Source organism: Mus musculus, chromosome 7 (assembly GCF_000001635.26).
Source record: "Mus musculus strain C57BL/6J chromosome 7, GRCm38.p6 C57BL/6J".
In the NCBI taxonomy this organism is placed as follows: Eukaryota; Metazoa; Chordata; class Mammalia; order Rodentia; family Muridae; genus Mus; species Mus musculus.
In genome coordinates this window covers 112,185,379-112,192,909 of record NC_000073.6, presented here as the reverse complement: position 1 = coordinate 112,192,909, position 7,531 = coordinate 112,185,379, and the positions used below count along the sequence as shown (strand labels likewise).

The window sequence follows — 7,531 nt, the reverse complement described above, 5'->3', positions numbered from 1 at the left end:
ATTTGTTAAGTGAATGGATGTTTGGATATTTCCAGAAGCAGGAGCGCAGCACCTTATATATAGGTCACCCTCTGCTATTTGTGGATGAAAAAAAACGCACGCAGGTCCAGATACCACTGTCAGGAAGCTTGCATTCTGGTGATGATGAATGGAGGGGACAGACAGACAGACAGACATGTATGTGCATGGCACATACATGAACACACAGAGAAAGAGAGACATCCACACATGTGTGCACACACACTCATGAAAAATGCGGTAAGTCATTAACCACTTTCAGGAAACTTAAGGAGCATATGGTTGCCACCCCCTGTGGTGTTTGAGGGGACCAGAGCGCCTCAATCACAGTGACCTAGGGACTACCCCTTCTTTCCACCTGTGTCCCCATCCCACATGTGCTATATCTCCCAGGCTAGTTACGTAACTGCCTGGCCTGGGTTCAGAGCCCAGCTCAGCACAGCGCTTGTAAAATATTCCCTCACTCCATGAAATGCCAGCGATTTCACAGCCAGCCAGTCCTGTTCTCATAAAGTCCCCACACCAGCAGCCTTGCATCTAAAAGTGGCCTGGAGATTGAGAGATTGATGTCAGACCCATTCTGGAGCCAAGAACCAAGTGGTTTCCAGGTTTGCACACAATGTCAGCCTCTCTGGAGAGAAGGCCCTCATTGCTTGTCTACTCCCCAGGCTCTGCTAGCACAGGCACCCCCACCCCCACCCCTGCCTCCACTGCTGCCATCAGAACTCTGAGCAGGGCTCAGGGTGGTCACTCCATGCCGGAGCCAAGGAACTGAGCTACATTTGTTTTTCTTTCTTTATCCATTTTAATATGTGATCTGATGTATGTTTGCTTATGAATTGTGTGTATATGCTTGAGTGCATTTGGGCACATGTGTGTGGGGGGAGTGTGCATGTGTGTGCCTATGAATATTAGGAATCTCCTTGATCGTTCTTCCATCTTATTTAATGAGACAAAGGCTCAGTCAACCCAGAGCTGCCCACTATGGTTAGTCCAGCTGGCCAGCTTGCCCTGGGGATTCCCTGTCCATACATCCAAGGCTGGAGTTATGGGCAGGCTGCCACACCCATTTGGCACTTAATGCCAAATTCACATGGGATTTATGTGAAGTCTGGGGATTTGAACCCCAGTCCTCAAGCTTGTATTAGCAAGTACTTAAACTATCGATTCCTCTCTTCAGCCTCTGGACCACATTTATGTTCAACACTGTGTAGGAGAGGTCTTAGTTATGGTTTTTACTGCTGTGAAGAGACACAATGACCACAGCAACTCTTATCAAGGAAAACATTTAATTGGGGCTGGCTTATAGTTCCAGAGGTTTAGTTTCTTATCATCATGGCAGGAACCATGGCAGCGTGCAGATGGGAGCCGAGAGAGGTAGCTGAGAGTTCTACATCTGCAGCCTCAAGCAACAGAAAATGAATGCCTCGCTGGGCTTAGTTTGAGCATCTGAAATCTCAACTCCTTAGTGATAAACTTCCTCCAACAAAGCCATAAATATGCTGGCAAGGCCACACCTCTTATTAGTACTACTTCCTATGAGGTGGGGGGCATTTTCTTTCAAATCTGTTGGGGTACACTGTGTGAAGGTTGTCTTTGTATATTCAAATATTGATTGCTAAATCAGCAGAGAGATGAGTACCAACTGGATACACACACACACACACACACACACACACACACATACACACACATACACACACAATCTTCTAGTGACTGAAAGTAGATTTATGGTTACCTGGGCTTAAAGAGTGAGTGGTTGATAAAAGTATTCTAAAACTAGATTATGGAAATGGCTGCATAACTTAGGATGTTGTTATTGCTGCTGTTGTTTTAAATTGTGTGTGTGCCTGCAGTGTTCGTGAAGGACAGAAGAGGGCAGTAGACGCCCTGGAGCTGGAGTTGCAGGCAGTTGTGAGCCACCTGAGGTGGGTGCTGGGAACCAAATTCCAGTCATTGGCAAGAACAGTGCTTGCTCTCAACCACCAAGCCATCTCTCCAGACCATGGACTTGTTTTAAGAATCACTGACCTCTACGCTTACAAAGAGTGGATTTTACGTCATGTAAATTAACCTCCATAAACTATAAGGAAGTTACATTTCGTATCTTGAACCAATTAATTCATGTTAAGGGCATCATTAAAAATATTCACAAAAAAATCTGCAAACTCATAAAATTGCTTTTTGAGAGTTAATGGAAAAACGAGAAACATTCTAAATAGAAATAATGCACTATTAAGAAAGGGTAGAGACTTTCCAGTGTGACTGCTCTGGGGCTACCCACACTCAGGTCAGTGACTGACTTCTGAACAGTCATTAAAATCAGTATTTATAAGAAATTTTTGAAGGCTCTGGGTTATTACTGCTTAGGATACAATACCAAGTTGTTCTTATGGTCAAATTACACTAAGAGTAAAATAAATTTATATACAAATGTTTGTGTATGTGCACATATGTGTTCATGTGTGTGTGCATGCGTGTGAGTGAGTACATATACACATGTGTGTGGGTATATGTGTGTGGGTATATGTGTGTGTGTGTGTATTTGTAAGACAGAGGACAGCATTAAGCTTCTTCCTTCGTTTTTCTCTTCACTATTTTTTTTAAGACAGGTCTCTGATTGAGCCTAGAGCTCACAGAGTTGGCCCGACTGCCTGTCCAGCAAGCCCCACAGTTCTTGCCATCTCTGCCTCCCCAGCACTGGGATTACAGACAGTCACTGCCACATCTAACTTTTCCTTGGGTGCTGGGAATCAAACTGAAGTCCTCCTGCTTCCTCGGCAAGCACTTTACCAACTATGCTGTGTCTGCAGCCGCAGTCTTTAAACAGTTGAATCTGTCCTGGGAATGCATGATCTATGTATAGTATAACCAGATGCCCGTGTGCATACATTGTTTTCCATCTGGACATCTTTAAATAGCATCCTGCTGCTGTGAGCTTTCCTATATAGAAGGAGATGGGGAGAGTCCATAGATCCTCACCTGATAGTTTAACCGTCCTCCCACCCGCACCTTTCAGGCACTTATATGCAATCCTGCCCTGGTTGCATGTGGCCTAGGAGTTTAGGGAAATGCTAAGTGGAAGATTAACTGAGGGGCTCTTTATCTACGTGGCTATAGAGATGTTGGCTCCCTAGCAGGTAGAGACTTTCCAGTGTGACTGCTCTGGGGCTACCCACACTCAGGTCAGTAAGGCCTCACCCACTCTCTGTAAGTAAGTCCAGTGAACTTGCTTCTCCACGATGAGCTTCAGTGAGCTGGTCTTCAGTCTCTTGTTGGAGTCTTAGGAGGAAAGGGAAAGATGTGGTTAACATCTCCTTGGGAAAGAATTCTTATAACACCCAGCATGGCTCAGACTTTTCCATTCCTCCTGCTTCTACAGTGTTTGTGCGTGAGAGCCCCTGTGATTTTCATTTGTTGATTATACTACAATAGATCTGGAAAGACCCAACCAGTGATTTGAGTCTACTTTTATTTCTGGAGCGTATTTTATTTCTGAAATATAAACATCATTTCTGTTGACAAAAGACATTGTCAAGTTTTGAAAATAAACTACATCTAATGTTCAGACACGAAGTTTTAGACTGGGTTCTTGGAACATGTGCACGAGATCAGAGGACAGCCCAGTTTCATCTCAGGGTCATTGGGTGACTTCCAACTGTCTTCAAGCACAAATCCACAGCAAACACCACCCCTGAAGAATCCAAGTATGGGTGAGCGTCTGTTTTTTGACAGAGGGTCTCATTCTGTAGCCCAGACTGGCCTGGAATTCACTTGTAGCCCGGGCTAGGAAGTAACTATGGGAGATGGAGGATGTGGGATTGGTGAGGCCAGCTGCCCCAGGCCTGCTCTCAAGATAGGGTACTCCCGAGGGTAGGAGACAGTCAGCTTATTTACAGTGAACAGCCGTAGCTGTGCAGCCAGCTTCAGGGGTGAGTGAATGAGATGAGGGGTGTCAAATGCAGGCTGACCCTGGAAGCATGGCCACTCCTGGAAAAGGTGGACATAGATGGTGGCTGCCTGGCTCAAACACACGTACTGTGAGTCATGCTATAGCCAACAGCACACACATTCTATCTCCCCACCCCAGCAGTCCTCTGGGTAAGGCTCACGGTCCCTGAGGCTCAAGGATCAAGCCTTCAATGGTACAATGATCCCCTTAGTCCCCTGAGTCAAGCCCTGTTCTCAGTGCTGGCCTCCATCTGACCTCTGACCCCTTTCATGGTTGTAGGACAGAGGGCACCCCTGTGCCTCAGCTTGTACCCATTCCTGAGTGTCACTGTGAAGTTAGGTCAAGGGGAGTTCTACCAAGCATGTCCCTATACATTAAAACATCCACCTTGTGAGTAGTTCTCCCTAGATAAAGTATCATTGAACGGTGCCCCACTTGAGTTCCTGAACATGAGCCACAAGCACCCTCCTTCCAAGATCCATGAACCCTATCTACCCCCAAGTAACATCTGAGGGACCAGGAAACAGACTAATTACCCCAGCCATGCCCACAAGCCCCACCTACTCCCTGGCCCTCTAGTGAGTTGTTTCTCTATACTTTTCTGCCCAGCTCAGGCCTTGCTCAGCTGTCTGCTCCAGGGTGGGGCAGAGACCCGTGAGGTGACGTAAACAGGGCGAGGCCAGGGAGGTCGACTGGAGTCGGGCTCCTTGGGCTCAGACTGGAGGTGGCTCTCTGGGCTCAGACCTGCCAATTAAAGGCAAGGGAGATGAAAGAGGAACTCTCCTGTAAGCAGTCTTGCAGCCTGGCAAGATGAAAGCCAAGCCAAGTCCTGTTTTACAGCCTTCGGTATGGGAGGATTCTAGGTGTTCCTTACTATAACAGTGAGAGCTTGTAATCACAGAGACCTGGGAGCCACTGGGGCTGTCTACCAGCTTTGCTTTCCTCTGCTGGCTGGCTTTGACAAGTCACATTTGCCCCACCCAGGGACCTGGGGACAGGCTAATTACCTTGGTCATAGGCCCCACCCGCTCCTGGTGCAGAAACTACACACCTGGTCCTCTCTAGCCCAGGAGCCTCACAAGCTGCCTCTCTGTGTGCTTCTATTCCAGCCAGAGCCAGGGAGCTCTGGACACCGTAGGCAGACAGAGCGGAGGTGTGAGGCCCAGGGGGTGGGGGAGGGTGGGGGAGGAGTGGCTGAGTGGGAGGGACAGAGGGGTGGCCTGTCATCGTCTGACCCTTGATCCCAGATGCAGTATGTCCTGCCTTTGTTTCTTACTGTGTGTCTGTCCTTAAAAGGCTAGAGACTCCGAGCCGAAGGGCTTGTGTTAGTTTCCTTTGGTTGCTATAACTCCCCAAAGTTGGTGGCTTAAAGCCATGAGAATTTATATCATTCTGGACGGTCCAGTCTTATCAAGCTACCGTGAAGGGCGGCCCGGCCACTTTCCATCTCCTTCCCTTTCTTGGTCCTAGGTTCAGGCTTCATCCCCAAAGCCACAGTCACCTCACTCATAACCTCTGCCTCCTCTGCCATCAGGACGTCCACCTGCGCGCTGGCTCACCTGCACTCTCCTTATAAGGGCCTTCAGATGAGATGGACACACCCGGGCAATCCCAGAATAGCATCCCTTCCATCTGTAACCACAGTTCCTCAGCCACTTGAGGCGGCATGGTAACCAAGTCCAGGCACCGGAACACGGGCACCGATAGTCTGAGGACTGCTCTGGTTTAAGTGTGAAATGTCCCCTGTCGGCCCAAGTATTGAACACCCACTGTTTCATCAGCTGCTGGCACTGTTGTGGGAAGTTGTAAAACCTTTGGGACCAGAGACATGGGGTGGGTGTGGAAGTGGGGGTGGGGACAGGATTTAAGGGCTACAGCCTGATCCAGTTTCAGATCCTATTTGTGACTTCCTGACCTAGCCGCCTGCCACGTGTGAAATGGCTGCCCCATGTCCCTGCAGGTTTGGAAGAAGCCACTCCTGTTGCCCTGCCCTCTCTACCATGAAGGACTGTACCCTCTTCAAACAGTAAGCCAAAACAAGCCTTTCTCGCTGAGGTTGCTCCTGCCAGGCGATTCACCAGTTGATTGACAGTTGGTCTGTCGTGCCTCCTGCCCCTGGGGGATCCCCAGTACCCAGAACACTGCAGACTCTCTATAAAGACACTGAGGAGCGCATGGAGAGACAGATGAGTATAATGTTTAATATGGCAAACAGCTGTGGTTATTCAGCGCCGGCAATATTTGAATGCTTTTGTGTGTATGAGCTCATCTAATCCCCTCCAGTGTTTGGTTTTTGTTTGTTGGTTTGAAATAGGGTCTCCTCACATGGCCCAGGGTGACCTTGAACTGACTATGTGGCAGAGGACAACCTTGGACACCTACCTCCACCTCTCCAGTCCTAGTTTTACAAGTGTGGGCCACCACTACACACCCACGGTGTATATGGTGCTAAGAATGAAGCCCAGGGCATCCTGCATGCTAGTCAGGTGCTCTGGGCCATATCTCTGGCCCTCCCCAGCAGCCCTGTGAGGCACAGTTGGGTATTATTTGTAGTGTACAAATAAGGACACTGAGGCATGCCATGCTGAGTGGTGAAGCTGCAATGCAGCCACCCGTTTCTTGAGGTTTTACCGTGCTCCAAGCTGGCGACTGTGCATCTCTCATCTCAGTTCATCCCATTGGCCGGGAGATAGGAGTGGGGGAAGCAGTGATGAAGGGGATACGGAATACACTGTGAAACAGAATAAGGTCCCTGGCTCTGCTGGGGGATTCTGGGAGATTTAGTGACTCTGCAGTGGTTTCTTATTGCTCTCTGAGTCTCCTTTATTCATGATATCAGGACTCTGTGTCTCAGATGACCCCAGATGTCTAGGTTCCTACTATGGCAAGGGGCTTCTGGAATGTACTTCCTCCCTGGTTCCCCTGTCCCCTTATAGACGTTCCCAGTCTCCTGCCAGCCTGAGACACACCGTGACCTCCGCCTGAAGGTAGATATGACCACTCCGTCTCTTAAAGCCTGTCCTTTGAAGGATGATAAGAATGAACTCCAGGCCTCCCCTAGGGCTCAAGTCACATTGGCCATTTTCCTGAGAACTGTACCCTGACTACTTCAGCACATCTTATGGCTGCTCTTGGTCTGAATATTGGCCCAGCCCCCAGCCCTCTTCACCAGCTTCTTCTCCAGGGTCCACCTATGTCCCATCTTCACTGGGTATCTCTCTTCTTGCTCCTCATGACCATGCACACACAGGCTTTGAGAAGCCCACACTGTCACCTAGCCTTCAGCTGCCTTCTTCTTTGCGGCAAGAACCTGCCCCCAGCAGGGAGGAGGCCCCGCCTGCTCTCTCACATCTTAACCTTTGCAGTCAGTCGGCAGCCAAGAGCAGACACTGGTGCCTGCCAGCACAGTGGGCCATCACATTTTCTGTGCCTGCCAGCACATTTTTCTAGGTCAATGTCAGATCAGGGAAATCCAATACCGCATGTCCCAACGTTTTATTTGAAAACAGAGCAGTTGCTTTCCAAAATAAATAGTGTTTACAGGCAAGGTCTGGAGGAGAA

The 7,531-nt window shown here is 48.8% G+C and overlaps 1 long non-coding RNA gene across 2 annotated transcripts; it reads left to right on the top strand.

Annotated features, from left to right (window-relative positions):
- Nucleotides 1-5,006: 5,006 nt before the first annotated feature.
- On the top strand, nt 5,007-6,079 carry Gm39071. Of its 2 annotated transcripts, none has more exons than XR_869869.3 (3): nt 5,007-5,123; nt 5,505-5,639; nt 5,931-6,079. It is a non-coding gene; the product is annotated as a predicted gene, 39071 (long non-coding RNA). The 2 variants fall into 2 exon arrangements; XR_869870.2 differs by having other exon boundaries at nt 5,441-5,639.
- Nucleotides 6,080-7,531: the final 1,452 nt, after the last annotated feature.